General features: G+C 43.9%; 1 protein-coding gene across 2 annotated transcripts in view; it reads left to right on the top strand.

Moving 5' to 3' along the window:
* The window catches only part of sh2d3ca (SH2 domain containing 3Ca), a 47514-nt gene that overhangs the window by 14031 nt on the left and 18500 nt on the right, over window positions 1–14983 (top strand). The window lies entirely within an intron of this gene.

The raw sequence follows: 14983 nt of genomic DNA, 5'->3' as shown, positions 1-14983 counted from the left end.
GAGTGTTCGAGAGAGGAGAGTTTTGGGTGTGTGAGAGTGTGTGTGGAGAAGCTGTGTGTGTGTGTGTGGAGTAACTGTGTGTGTGGAGGTGTGAGAGAGAGGGAGGAAGAGAAAGTGTATATGTCTGATGGGTACAGATTGAAGCAAACAGTATCAGTTTTACTTTGGTCTAATTCTGGCACGGTGCATGAAACCAAATATCCGACCTTTTTGCTGGGACAAAATGACACCCAAAGAGAGTGTGTTTGTGTGTGTGTGTGTGTGTGTGTGTGTGTGTGTGTGTGTGTGTGTGTGTGTGTGTGTGTGTGTGTGTGTGTGTGTGTGTGTGTGTGTGTGTGTGTGTGTGTGTGTGTGTGTGTGTGTGTACTGTGTGTGTGTGTACTGTGCTATCCTGTGTCCGTTATACTTGATATCTGATGCTTGTATTTTTAGAATGTCAACTTTCCCGGGACCAACTCAACTCGGTGTGTTTCGGGGGCCGCTGTGCTTTCAGTTCGGTTTTATCTGACAGGGGTTGGTTGTTATTTCATAGTTTCTAATCTGCAGAGTGAGAATGTCCATGAATTCACATGACATCAGTGATAAAAGAGGAGAATACATAAAGGGGATTGGTTATTACTATGAGATCATATGAAATGGTAGAAGATGATGAACAATGGACTGTATTGCCCGAGGTTATGATACTACTGGACTCAAGTGCCTGTAGTCCATCATCCAAATGTGTCTCTTCACATCTCTTCTCTTTGTATCTGAGCAGACTGTGTTGTTATAATTATGGCTTTACTTGAAAGCTGTTTAGTTGTGTGTGTATGTGTGTGTGTGTGCGCGTGCGAGGGCAGTAATCCTGATGTCAGGTGTGGACATGTCCTCCCTGTCTCTGGGAGCAGGACGATTCCGCGGTGTCACACTCTTTGTCGTCATGTTTGTTGCTTCGGTGTTTTTCTTCTAACACCCGTCCTCGAAAAGAGATTCTTGTCTCGTCTTTTGTTTATAGAGTGAAATGTTTTGAAGCTCCGAGTAATGAAGTTATTTTAATTAAATCTGCAAATGGGGTTGGTGTAGTGGTGTTGGTGTTTGGGATGTGTGTGTCTGTGTGTGTGAGCTGGGGTAAATTAATTAGTCCTCGCTCAATGGCTGGAGTTAAGTGGGAGCTTTTTCTATGCTTGAAAAACTTGGTTTTGTTTACCAACAGTGTGATTTTAGTCTATAGACCGATATTGATTCCCCCCCCCGATCTGTTGTAATTAAACCCAGCCTGACGAACACAGCCCTTTGTGTCATGTAGACCAAACACTGTCTGCTTCCCAGACATGCAGCACTTGAATCATTAGCCGCTCTGCACAACCAAAGTCATATCGACCTCCAGGGGGGTAATCATTACTTCTGATATTTTAGTTTTAGTTTCACATCGAGTACTTTTCTCCCCGACACACACACAAGTGGTGACTGCATCTTCTTTTATCTGGAAAAAACGAGGTGTTATTCATCGCCTCACTGGCGTGTGAAAGTGAGGATTCAGGGTTCCCGCCTGGCGTTCTTAGAAAGTCTCAAATTCAATCCATCCATCCATTGAGAATACTGCTTATCATTTTGAGGGTCGCAGGGGGAGCTGGAGCCAATCCCATCTGACATTGAGAGAGCGTTCACATCTACCGTCAGTTTAGAGTCTCAAATTAAACTAAATCCCCAATCTGCATGTCTTTGGACTGCGGGAGGAAGACGGGGGTACCCAGAGAAAAACCAATTCAAACACGGGGAGAAAGACTCCGGCCGAACTGGGACTTGAATCTGCAAACTTCAGGCATCTGCTAACCACTGTGCTGCCCTGAAAATATCCAATACTCCCCTAAAATACCTTAAAAAGTTTTCAATGTGTTAAAGTATAAAGTACTAGGTCTTAAAGAGGGAGCTGTTTTGGCAGCATGCATAGATTGTAATGTTTGTGTGTTGCAGATCTTTCTTATTGAAACAGATATTAGCACGCTGTACTAACAACCTAAAACAAACAACCCACTCAGATATCTCAACGTGGGAAAGACGATGGTTACCTACTGTCTCTACTGGGCTATTCACCTTATCCTAAATTATTTTGAAGTATATGTTATTATGCACAGAAGCAGAATACCTCCACTTGTCAGCTCATCTGAATTTAGATCAGAACTAGCTGGTCCCATATTTTCAGCAGTGAAGCAGTGCTTCGTCACGTTTTACTTTTTCTACATAAATAATCTCTGACAAGATAAGAGGATACAGATACATCCTAGACTTGATGAGATAATAATTTTAAACCCAGTGGTTGAACATCTGGCTGCTCTGTATCAACAGCACATTTTCCATAAGATCAAAAATAGAAAGATGTAAGATGTGCTTTTCATGATGTTATGAGAGTTCACGCTGATTCATTATTGGTAAATGCTTTATTTTTCTAACCTAAAATAAGTGACACACAGATGATGGTGTCGATGCAGAGGCCGTGATGTGAGACCTCAGCTCATCAGCTGTATCACTGGCCAGAGATTATACTTAATCCCCGGGTCTAGACTGCAGTATGCTAACCATGAACACACACACACAGAAACACACTCACGCACAAACACACACATGCAATACGTACGTATTGTGTCTATAACCCAGGGCTTCCGGGGTGGAAAAAAAAACTAGGACAATGTACTGTCCGCTTGAACACTCCCACCCCCCATCAGCCCCCAGAAAAAGAGAGAGAGACACACACACACACACACACACACATTACGAACTCACTCCCCTACACTTGGATTGTGTTTTTTAACTTAATCCTTTTCCCTCTTTCACCCCTTTCTCTCTCACTCTCTGTGTGTGTGTGTGTGTGTGTGTGTCGCCAACTCCAATGCTGTAGCCTCATTCCCCGCTGACCCGAGCAGCATGTGGCAGCCATCATGCCAGCCAGCAGCCGGTCCCTCTGTCCTTTAGAGTTCCAGAGTCCCGACTGTATCTGGGACATGGCTGTTGACCTCTAACCTCACAACATGGCAACTTTCTGCCCTCTAGTCCCGGGCGCCGTGACGTTTCTGTGTGTGCAAGCCGATTCTCAATTATACCTCATGATGACTTTGGAGAGAAAAAAGTGCCGTGGCCCCAATTTGACCTCCCTTCTCTTGTGATTCTCAATGTTTATTCAGCCTTTTACCCAGGACATAAAAAAAGAGATTACACTGATAATTACATCACCATCCTATTTACTTGTGCGCCACAAGTAGTTTTACTTCCTGCTGCTCCATGATGCCAGGATTCTTAATTAAGAGAGGAAAATATACGTCTTTTACACCAAAATTTGTTCATGTATGCTTTTTTTTTTACTTCAGTAAATCTGCTAGCGTGAATTGACTCAGTTTCTCATGCCAGTAGTTTACTCTCCTGTTCTTTCCCCCCTGGTAAGTCCTGTTCTCTGGAAAGTGAGAAACACTTTCACCTCGCCGTCTTGCATGATACACAAATGTTCATGGCTTGTTGAAAATAACCACTGTTAAATTAACACTTTTCACAGAGTATAAACTGGAATCACTGAGCCCTATAGTCAGAAATAGATCACAGGAGTCAACTTATTACATACAGAGGGATGATGTTTCTCAAGAAGTCCTGCAACTAATACATCATACATATTAAAGTTTTATTACACTGATGTCCCTTCTATTTGTCTCGTCCACGCTTGATCTTCATTCTCAAGAGTCCATAATTTAATAACAGACACTAAACCTGCTTGTATTGTTGTAATGTTCTCTCCAGCTTCTCTCTATGATGCTTTCTTTGATGTTATTAGTTTTACAGTCAAATCTGTTCTCTCCTCTGACATGTGGGATCTATTTCCTGCTGCGCTGCACTTTTTAGATGTTCTCACAAAGGGAAGAGATTTGACTGGTTCTAGTCCACTCAGTCAGTCACACAGCAGGTTAACCAGCAATCAGCTTGTCAGTCAGATCCCTGGGGTCCCGGTGGTTTGGTATTAGCTCTACCCATCACCCCACTCTGTGTACAGTCAGTGCTAAGCTAGCTGTAGGAGATATGGCCCCGCTAATGCCTTTTTATGTGTGTGTCTGTGTGTGTCTGTGTGTATCGGTCTGTCCGAGCCAGTAAGGGAGCCCAAGCCAATTGGTATGTTTCAGTATTGAAATATTCACCATGTAATCCCCTCTTCTCCACTCCTCCTATCTCTCTCGCTCTCCCTCTCACCCTCCTCCCCAAAGCTTTTCACCACAAATCCTCTTTTGGCGTCCCCGCCCGTCACACCCTGCAGGCTCATAGTGTGAAGGGCAGCTGTGTATAAGGGTGTGTGTGTGTGTGTTTGTGTGTGTGTGGTGTGTGTGCATGTATGTGTGTGAATGTGCCTAAATTGCCTTGTTTCAGAGTCCATATCCTCATTAGAGCTGTGTGATGTTTTTGGCACTAATTGGGCACGAGCCTGTGTGTGTTTGTATGTCTCAGCTATGTTTCGTGTGTGTGTGTGTGATGCTCTAGTTTATTTTGTGAATTAGTTCTTTATTCAAATGTTTTCGTCTGCTCTTTGAATCGTAATGTATTCAGTTCTAAACCGATTTTGATTGGTATAGTAATGACAAGATATGGATTTAGATATGTTGACGGTAGGGTCAACATTAACATTAGTTAAAGTTGGTGTAATCAATCAACAATCATTTCGAACAATTTGATTTCATAGATGTTTGTTGGACAGTTCTTTCCTTCCACTGTTTGTGTTGTTCGCTCCAAGCAGATCACGACTATTCATGAATGAAACTTGAATGCGTTACCTCATCAGATTTTCATCAATTACAAATCCCATGATGCCACGCTGCTTCTCAATGTCATCCATAGGTTCTTCTCATTGCTTTGATTGAAAGACCCCTAGTGGCCAAAGTGTCATATCCAAACTTTAAAGCCTGAAGTACCTAGCACCTAGTGATTACACTCAAAACAACACCGGCCAATCAGAATGCTCCATAGTCAGTAGCATATTTAAGAGTTCTCTACTCTCTCATTGTTCAGCTGTGCTTTGTCCCTGTGATACATTGTGCTCTGTCTCTTCTTTAATCTTCATCTTGGCTTAAGAGCTCAGAGAAATCACTGGGAGTTAAGTGGTCCTTCCGCTGCAGGTCACTATTTGGCAGCTTCCTCTGATAAGTGGAAGTGGTGCTCTGACTCCTGACGAGACAGGACGTGCATTAACAGAGGTGTTGACATATATACGCTCCATTGAGCCTCTTGTCAAACAATGTAAACTTGGTTAATCGTACACGTAAAGAAAGCTCAGCTCTCAATGCGCTTGGCTCTTTAGTTACAAGCACTGTCATGTGAATGGATGGAGCCGGTTGCATGTGTGAGCGTAGTGGAGTAGAAACGTGTCTTCAGGCGCTCGTCGGTTCAGCAAACTCGAGTGCGCCAACGTACTCGCCGTGAAAATGCTAAACAAAAAAAAACAAAAAAAAACGGAATTGGTCTCTTCATATCATGACGCCGTAGCCTCGGGCCAGGATCACAGAGCTTTCCAGCTCAGTGCTTCATGCAATCATCTGCTTCCCCCCCCCCCCCCCCTCCCCCCCCCCGCCGCTATAGAGGGAAGCTTTAAACCAGAAGAACATGAGAACCTAAACCTATGGAGAACACAGCTGTGCATTTAATAATCACAGTCGCAGTGTTTAAACAATGGCTGCTGAAGGAGAGAGAGATTCATCTGTAGGAATATCTGCCTGCAGGTGAGAGAGGAGGTTACCCCCTTCGACCTCGCGTTCTAATTATCGTCTTCTCTCTCTGCGCCTTCTCTCTCTGTGTTCAGGCAATTACTGTGGTGAATATTTACATTTTGCCCTTTTAGCTTTACCTGTATAGACTCTACAGTGTGTATACAGCAGGGATATTCAATTAAAAATTCAAGAGAGGCACAGAGAGAGAAGATTTTCCTCAAGCTAAAGTCTGGAACGTGATAATGTATAACTAGCTTTATGATACAGTGCAATATATATTGAAATATTAGACGTCAACGGCTCAATGAACATATAATGCCATAAATATAACAATATTCAGCATTCTAATAAGAATAAAAGCTATTTTCTCATGTCAGGTATGAATAAAAAATCTTATCCTAATCTACTTTACTGTTTTTTGGATGGTGCCTTGGTCCTATTGACCCCGGTCCACCTATCGGAGACCTTCGTTTGACAGTGTTAAACTTAATTTCACTTTGTCATCTTTACTGGATCTTAATTGCCAATAGTTGATTGGTCTTTTCTGTGGATCGAGAGGTGGGAGGTTAAACATTTCAAATAATAACCACCATCGCCTCACAGGGATGTTACTGCCGACAGTTAATCGGTCACTGACATGAATGGATGCTGCAAAGCACAAATGATCTCGGATAACGAACGAGGTCTTGATTACACAACGGTGTAATTTCACAGAGAACCTAGTGGCCGTCTGTGTATCACCTCCCACATTGATCCGTCGCAGGAATATTAGTCTCGTCTCCCTCGTTTCCACACTCTGAATCTTCTTCTATTGCGCGAACAATCATTCACAAATTCCAATGTGAAGTGTTTTAAGATGAATGAAGTCGAGTGTCTGTGCCTCTACGCCCCGACACAGTGTGTTTGTGCAAATCAGTCATCTGAAGTCTCTCCACCGGTCTCTCGCTGCGGAAATCACACATGCCTGTGGATCCGCACGCACACACACGCCATGCACACATATGCTGGGAAACGACACAGCTGAGAGGGAGTGTGTGGCAGTGAAGGGATGCGGAGCAGGAGGTCGGGAATTGTTTTCTCTCTTCATCTTTGACCTCTCCCGGCCTCGGTAGCAGGCGGAGGGCTGTTTGATGGCGGGCGGCTGCAGCTTTAAAGGTTCACTTCTCCCAAATGGAACAAATGGCTGCTCCGGCACGGGGAGCTCTGCATTGTTAAGCCCATTGTGCAAAAACTTCAGGCCTTCTGGTGTGAAATATGAGAGGCACAACGAGTGCGGCACTTGAGATGCCACTGATTCTTTTGAGACGGTTAAGTTTAGTTAGTAGTAAAGAATTGATCATTGTTAGTGGTCTTCTTTTAGCTGAATGTATTATTTGTCTGATTATGTGATCGTATATCTTTTCCCCCCACCGCTCTCTTGAGTCTCTTCTGCTAATACCTGATTTATTTGAATATAGATCCAAATCTTGTTTTGGAGAATGTAGGGGACCACTTTCCTTATGGTTTCCCATCTCTCCATGGCCGTGTTGTGTTTAACTCTAATTTCTAATAAACCCCACTTGGTAAATATTGTTTGAGTTATGGAAAGCCATGGACCTCTGTGGAGTTTTTAATGCATCGTTTTCTTTTATGAAAAGACCCAGGGCTGTTAAAGCGTCTCTGGGTGATTTGAAGAGAGCAGCTGAGAATGGCAATGAACACAAACGCACACACTCTCTCTCACATATACATACACATGCATACACACCGACAAACATTCACGTTTCCATGCCTATACATGTGGCTCTAGAGATTAGGCCACCACAAACACTTCTTTCAGCAGTCGATTCATCTGATGGTCTCTGAGGTGTCTGACAATTTGCATCTCATTTCGTTTGTCCTTTTTAACACCTTGAATTATTAATCTCTGATCAGAGAGGCCCATTTTCTTTATAATCTATAACCGATTCATTGTTTCAGAGAAACCATACATGCACGGGTTAACCAACGGGATGGAGAGGACACAGCAGACATTTTCCTAAATGTGGTGATAAGCTTTTTATCATGAAGCAGTTTGTGGCGTTAATGTGAATCAGATACCGATACTGATTAAACATTAAACACATTTAATTGCCTGATGTTTGATAGCTTTGTCGGGTGTAATTCAATCCTAATTAGATTAATATTTCTGCTAATGGATGCACAGAAGTTGTGTCTGCAAAATAATCACTGCAAGTTTTTATACACATGATTATTTTAAGCAGAGGCGACGACACTGTGTTGATAGAACAGTAGATGGCAGCTATAATTGTTTCTATGCTCCAATGGAAGTTTCCCTGTTCAAATGAGTGATGGACAAGGAGCAGGTAAAGAACGTCCTCCAGTGAGGCAATTTCTTTTCTGTATCAGGACATCTTAAATTACATTATTATGGTTCCCCTCATTGTGCGGTATCTACACATATTGTGCGGTATCTACACACATATCCATGTATTCTATGTGTGCTGCGTTCTTCATATAAGCCCGTAACTGCAGTTCATGCTCGAGTACAATCGAGATTCAGGGATTGGTTTTGCATCTTGTGTTCACACGTAGAAGTCTTGGAAGAAATCCCTACAGCTCGACTGGCAGTGACAGGCCTGCGAGTGACATCATACACTAAAAAAGTGATGAGTGGGAGGTGTGGGAAGTGAGGAGGGGGAGGGGAGTGCAACACACGTAAGAAGGAAAGAGAGAAAGAGGAGGAGGAGAGTGAATGCGCAGCGCTTTGTAACAGGCTATCACGGGCTAATTTCCCATGAGCATCTCTTAGAGGAACGTGTCTAGTTTGTCTCATGGGGGTGTTTACTTTCACACAAACACACACACACACACACACACACACACACACACACACACACACACACACACGCTCTTACGGGCTGTGGCAAGGGCAAGCCTGTTCTCAAAAGGTGTATATTTGCCGATAGCAGTGAAAGAAGGTGAGAGAGGGTGTGTGTGTGTGTGTGTGTGTGTGTGTGTATGTATGTGTGTGTGTGTGTGTGTATGTGTGTATGGCTAAGTGAGAGTCCCAGCAAGCAGTAAAAGCTCCATCTGCATAGCCATGACAACAGCCCGGTAACAACAGGGAGACAACACCCATCCTAACCCTCCTAAGTGCCACCAAATGGGTGTGTGCTCCTGTGTGTGTGTGTGTGTTCACGCTTGATTACTTGCATATTTGATGGTGTGCATTTTGGCAAATATCTAATGTGTGTATGTGTGTGTGTGTGTGTTTGTGTGCGTTTGAGAGAGAGCGAGACAGATAGCGTCCAACAGGGAGCAGGTACTGTCTGTGTCTCTGACTGATGGACATGGCCCTAATAGCACTTCCTGTATGCCCCTGTGGAGAGTGGCTGACACAAACACACACAAAAACACACACACAAACCCACACACACACACAACATCGCTGCCCCTGTATGAATGGAATTGATACCTCAGCGGCGCTCTCCCGCGGTCTGCCTCAGCCAGCCAGTCGTACTGCTCGCTGCTCATCCTCCAGGAAGAGATGACATCATCTCTGGCCAATGGCATCATAGCTGTAGGGCGTGCTTCTCTCTGCCAGTCTGCATGAGCAGCGGCGCTGAAGGGGGTTGTGTGTGTGTGTGTGTGTGTGTGTGTGTGTGTGCGCGCTTTGTAATGGCGAGATAAAACTCATTGAAATGCGTCTGTGGTCTACCTATGGGATCAAACCGCTCCTCATTTCCATCTCATCACGCATGTTCTCCACTTTCTTTTGTTGTGTGCCCTCCTCACTCCTCCCTCTTCGCTCTCACCTTCCTCGCTCGTAACTTTCTGCTTCTTTTTCTTTTCTCCTTCTCTTTCTTACATCTTCTACTCTATCATCGTCACCATCATCTCATCCCTCTGCATGCAGTGTGTCGCTGTGTCAAGGCCTGTCGGATAGGTCGCTGCTTGCACCGTGACAAGGCAAAATGTGCGTTTGTGTAAGGACACAGTAGAGAGTACGATATCACTGTGACCAAGCTAGAGTGAATGTGTTGACGATACATTGTCCTACTGTGACCTTCCATCCAAAGTGATTATTTGCATCGTAGACTCCTGACATTGTCATGCTAAGTTAAGATAAAGCAAACTCTTGGATCCAGATTCATGTTTAATGAGCAGAACAGAGCCTGGTATAAATCCCTTCATGTCTTGTTTGATAAATCAGAGAAAACACAGATGATTCAGGGACTTTAGCTTTTCCAAAAAATGATCCTTGGGAACCATAACACAATAAAGAGCAGGCCTGCTCAGCTGCTTGTCAGTCTGATAAAAGAAATGTGGTTACAATGTGTTTCTGTCTCTGGACTTGAAGCTGAATTTGGACACGCGGTCGCCTCCTCGGGCTCAGAGGAAGTGAGCAGCTCTCCCAGACACGCAGATCAACACTGTCAGAGTTGTGCATCATGTGACTTTTGTGTAAAGCTTAAATTTCAACCCAATCCTTTTAAACACCAGGTGTAAGCAAGTCTGTGTTCTTAAACAGTCACAACCAACAAACATGGCATGGCATGGGGAAAAAACTGAAAAACATCAAAAGCTGTGGTTGTGTTTGTTTGCCAGTGTCCATGTTTTCTTCCATGTTTGCTTCCCATTCTTTTGGCTGCGTTTCAGCTGATTAATCCGCTGCTGTCACTCATTGGTTAATTCATACGATGCTGTGTCACCATATGTGTTGTATCCATGGTTGAAGCAGTAGTAAAGTAGTGTTATCGGTAGAATACGTGTCATTTAGGTAAAGAATCAATGGGAGACACAGATTCTGTTTTCATTCTAACCAACCAGAGCCCTTGTCTCCCTCTTCACCAACCCCCACCTCTCACCTCGCAACTTCCCCCTCTCTCTGTCCCTTTCCTGTTTAACTGCATTGGAGAATTGCATTGTGGGTTTCCCCTCACACCTGTCACTGTCAAGATAAATGGTGCTGGTATGGATGGTAATGGTTCTGTCTCCTGGTTGAACGGCAAGGAAGGAATAGATGGTAGATGTATGTGTATGTGTGCATGTGTGGGTGGGTGTGTGTGCATCAGCATATACATCTGATTGTTGCGATATGGGTTAAAGAATATATATTGTGTGTCGGTTTAGACAAATATAACTCAGTATTGATGAGCCCTTAGACCTTCCATCCATCAGGGGGATGACCTTTCACCCCCAAACGCCTTCAAATTAGCCATTAACGGTTCAGCCGGGAGAAAAGAGGATGACAGTGAGTGGCACAGCCCTCGGGGGGAATTGTGTGTGTGTCTGTGTGTAAGTGATTGTGTTCTGTCTTTCTGCAGAAATATTGACCGAGCTGGAAAAATGGGTTTTGTTATTTGTGAGCGGACGCAGCGTCGATTCAAACGCTCCCCTTTAAGATATTTGTCACGATGAGGCCGCATTTAGAAACACTTACTTTTCCAGTTTGCTGACATTCATGATATTTCAACCCTCTGCCCCACCGATCACAAGCCCCTCTCTGGGCTGCCAGGATGAAAGGTTAGATACGTGTTTCCAGCCGAATGAAGAAACTGCCCAAAGCGTCTTTCAGCTGTCCCAGCTGGTCCCGGTCGACATGGACACCGACAGCTCCTGTTTCAGTTGAAAACAAAAGAGGATACGTGTTTAACATTATGAAAAGTTCAGGCTTTAAACAGAAGAATATTGGCATTTCATATCTGGACCTGATTTCAAAATAAGAGCAACAGATAATTGTGAAATAAAAGATGTAGCATAAAGCACATTATTGCCATTGCTTTCATTTAACCTAAAAAACATAAATTCTGTAGAACTACTGAAGTGAGAAAGTATCTAGATCCATGCAAATACACTTTTAGGAATGATTCATTCAACGTTTACTTTTATATGCAGTGTTTTTATATCCTTCCTCCTCCTCCACATCCTAACATATTGCTCCTCTGCTCTCTGTCTCTGTTTCTCTCTCTCTGTTCTGCTGATGGAACAAGGTGATGCCTCTACTGTTGTGCGGCACCAACACACACCAGCGCGCACACAAACAACCACACACTGACAGAGCGGCTGAGTGGGTCGGTGAGGGAAAGTGCACGAAGGGGGGGAATGATATGATGTGCGGCTGAGAGATGGCAGGTTAGAGCACAGGGAGAGGGGGGGGGAGGGAGCGAGCGAGTGATTTGCTGGCAGGGAAAACAGACTGAGATGATTCGGGGTAAAGGAATGGAAGAGGAGAAATGTGATGGAGTGAGTTGGCATATGATGTCATCGCGTCAGATTTGCATTCCGTCTGGTGTCAGCTGTTTTTCGGCTCTTTCTCTTTTGGATGCAGCTGTAGGAAGATACACACACAGATGTTAAAGTAGCAGGGGAGCTGACGGGGGGGGGGGGTCTTCTGGGGTAGAAGTGTGTAAAGGTGCAGGGCTGCAGTGGAGGACTGGAAGCAGCTTTTATCTGACACATAGTATAAAGCCTGCTCTGGGTTAAAAAACTGCTGCTCCGCCTCTCTGACACTCAGAGCAGACGCAGAGAATCTGCCAGGCAGGGATACACTGCAGAATCTCTGCTCTGGGATGTCGCTATACGGTTTGTCCAAAAGTGCGACTTGATTACCAACTCAACCCAATCACTCACTCATAGGGACATTCAGGGATGGAGCACTGGACACTGTCCTGTCCAACCAAAACAGGAAATGAGACACAACCTCCCTGCAGTTAACTGTTTAGCTGTGAATCAGCGGCCGCCTCCTTTAAAAGACGCTGTCTGTGCATAAGACCATGATGGCTCTACTTTAGCACAGAGGTCTTCAACAGGGGTGGGTGTTAAATGTTCTAAATACACATTAACATGCATCGAACATATTGTGAGGCTGATATGACCCTCTGCCTGACAACCTACACCCGTCCAAGGTTAGATAAGTTGTGTGCTACCCAGCAGGGTCCGACATCTCACTAATGTGGGAGTATGTGTGGCATCCATAGATGACTTGAGGATTCAATGTCTCTTCTACATGTATGTTTACAATAAAAACATGAATCTGTGAATAACTTTAATAGCTCAGTGTTTTATGCAAGATGTATGTTTATAAATGGCAGTGGCATGACCACCCTGTACCTTGCACATGTTTAAATTAAAAACATGAATATATGAAACCTTGTAATATTTGAATAGCTTAGTATTGAATGCACAATAACAGGGTAGCTATGTTTATATATGGCACTAGGCCCAGTTTAATATAAAACACAATTTTATACAATATATACAGTAGGGGGTCCCTGCTCCATCTCTCCACCAGTTTGGGGGTCCTTGGGCTGGAAAAACGTTGAGACCCCTGCTGTAGTATTCTCTCAGGACATTTGCCAAGTAATCCTGGCCTGATAAGAGTCCCCCATTGGATCCTCTGTTGCTCGGGGAAGGACGCATTTCTCGGTCGCCTTCAAATGCCGCCTCCCATGAATTGGAACACAGCTATTGTCTTATCTCCAGACATCCCAGCTCTATGGGAGACAGGTAGATGTGTCACGGGATGAGGAGGAAACACAATGAACAAGACGAGTTCAGAGGAAGATAAACATTCAAATAAAGAGTCTCAATGTGTCAAGATAAAAGATGGGAAGCGTGGAGAACGGCTCCGGTGTTTGACTAACACAAGGTGGGAGGGGGTGAGAAGGAGTGGAAAATAAAGCAGTGAAGTATAGGAAAGCCTTATGATGAGTCAGGTGAGTGTTTCTCCACATCTGAGTGGTCTATAAATTGCACCGCAGCGAGGGAGAGGTGAAGTGTGTGATGCACAGGAAATCAAGCAAAGCAAAGCCTCCACTCCGCTGTGATCACTCTGAGCTCTGACCAGCAGGCAAAGAAACCAGTTTCAACTAGATCTAAGCGTTATATGATAGAAACAAGGATTTATACTATATCGTTACTACGTGTGCACTGGTAATGAATGACTTTCCTGAGGAGTGGAGTGATGTCAAAACAAAACTGAGCAGCTGAAACAGAACATGACCAAGTAAATGTTGTACTCGTCCAAATCCTCTCAACACCCGGATAACCACACACTGTACTGGGAGTCAATTAAAAGCACGAGTAAGAAGAATATAAAAGATGAGGGTGATGAAGTGGGACGCACTTGTTTACGCTGGTGAGGCTCCATGAGCTTTTGTTGTGGTTTTTCTATTGGATTTTAATTAAGTTGGATTGAGGTCAGATTTTGGCAGTTAAGTGGATCTAAAGGGTTTTATGGTGTTTGGTTTTAACTCGCTGCTGCTTCACTTTACTGCCTTTGAATCAAAGTTGTGCCGTCTTCATTGAGAGTGAAACAATCAATTATTCCCGTAGAGAAAACTGATGTTTCCAATACAGTGGCTACTACACAACGACAGGCACGCACACACACTCACACGCACAAACCCACACATAATCATACACACAATGGAAAAGCATGATAACTGCTCCCAACCTGCCATTTTTTCCTCTTCATTACACCCCGCTGCACATGACGGAGCAAAGCACACATGGGGCACATTAACCTCTCTCTGGCACCCACTCACACACACACCCATACATTCTTCTTCCTCGGGGGGGGGGGGGGGGGGGAAACACCAGCTGGGGCACGCAAACTATGGCGTTACCATGGCAACAGCATCTTAGGTGTGGCGGTGCTGAGTCGACAGTACTGGAGTGTGTGTGTGTGTCTGTGTGTGTGTGTGTGTGTGTGTGTGAGTGTGTGTGTGTGTCTTATTTTATGTCTGGCAATGATTTTGTTTTTCGGACATCTGTCTTTTTACTGCCTAGACAGTCTTTCCACATTAGAAACACACAGATAACAGATATCGGCAGTCAGGCAACATATCACCATAACATAATATGTTGTTAAGGTGAGCTCAATGGAAATATAAGTCAATAAAGAACATGTGAATCTAGTTGGTACTTGTATGTGAATATACTTTCCTTTGAGGAATTGTATGTGGTTATTTTATTTATTTATTTATTTATTTATTTCAACAAACCAGAGCCTGTTACACGTTCTGTAAACTCAGTCTTGTCTTTTTTCATTGCTGCTTCTTCTCTGATATGAATGAACAGTGAAATTCATGTATGTCCAGATTTGGTGAATTTCTAGTTCGAAGATAAACCCGAAATTGAACAAGCTGAAAAAAGAGTCGCCCTCTGCTGATCATTCGAGAGAATACACATTTCAGACACTTATGCATTGGCTTCACTTTCTGGACCTGGAGTCTACGTCCAGTTTTATCAACAGTCTTTGGACACAAACCCGAATTTAACCAATA

Source organism: Platichthys flesus, chromosome 19 (assembly GCF_949316205.1).
Source record: "Platichthys flesus chromosome 19, fPlaFle2.1, whole genome shotgun sequence".
Lineage (NCBI taxonomy): Eukaryota > Metazoa > Chordata > Actinopteri > Pleuronectiformes > Pleuronectidae > Platichthys > Platichthys flesus.
Note: the sequence above shows the minus strand (reverse complement) of the source record. Positions and strands in the feature narration are given on the sequence as shown.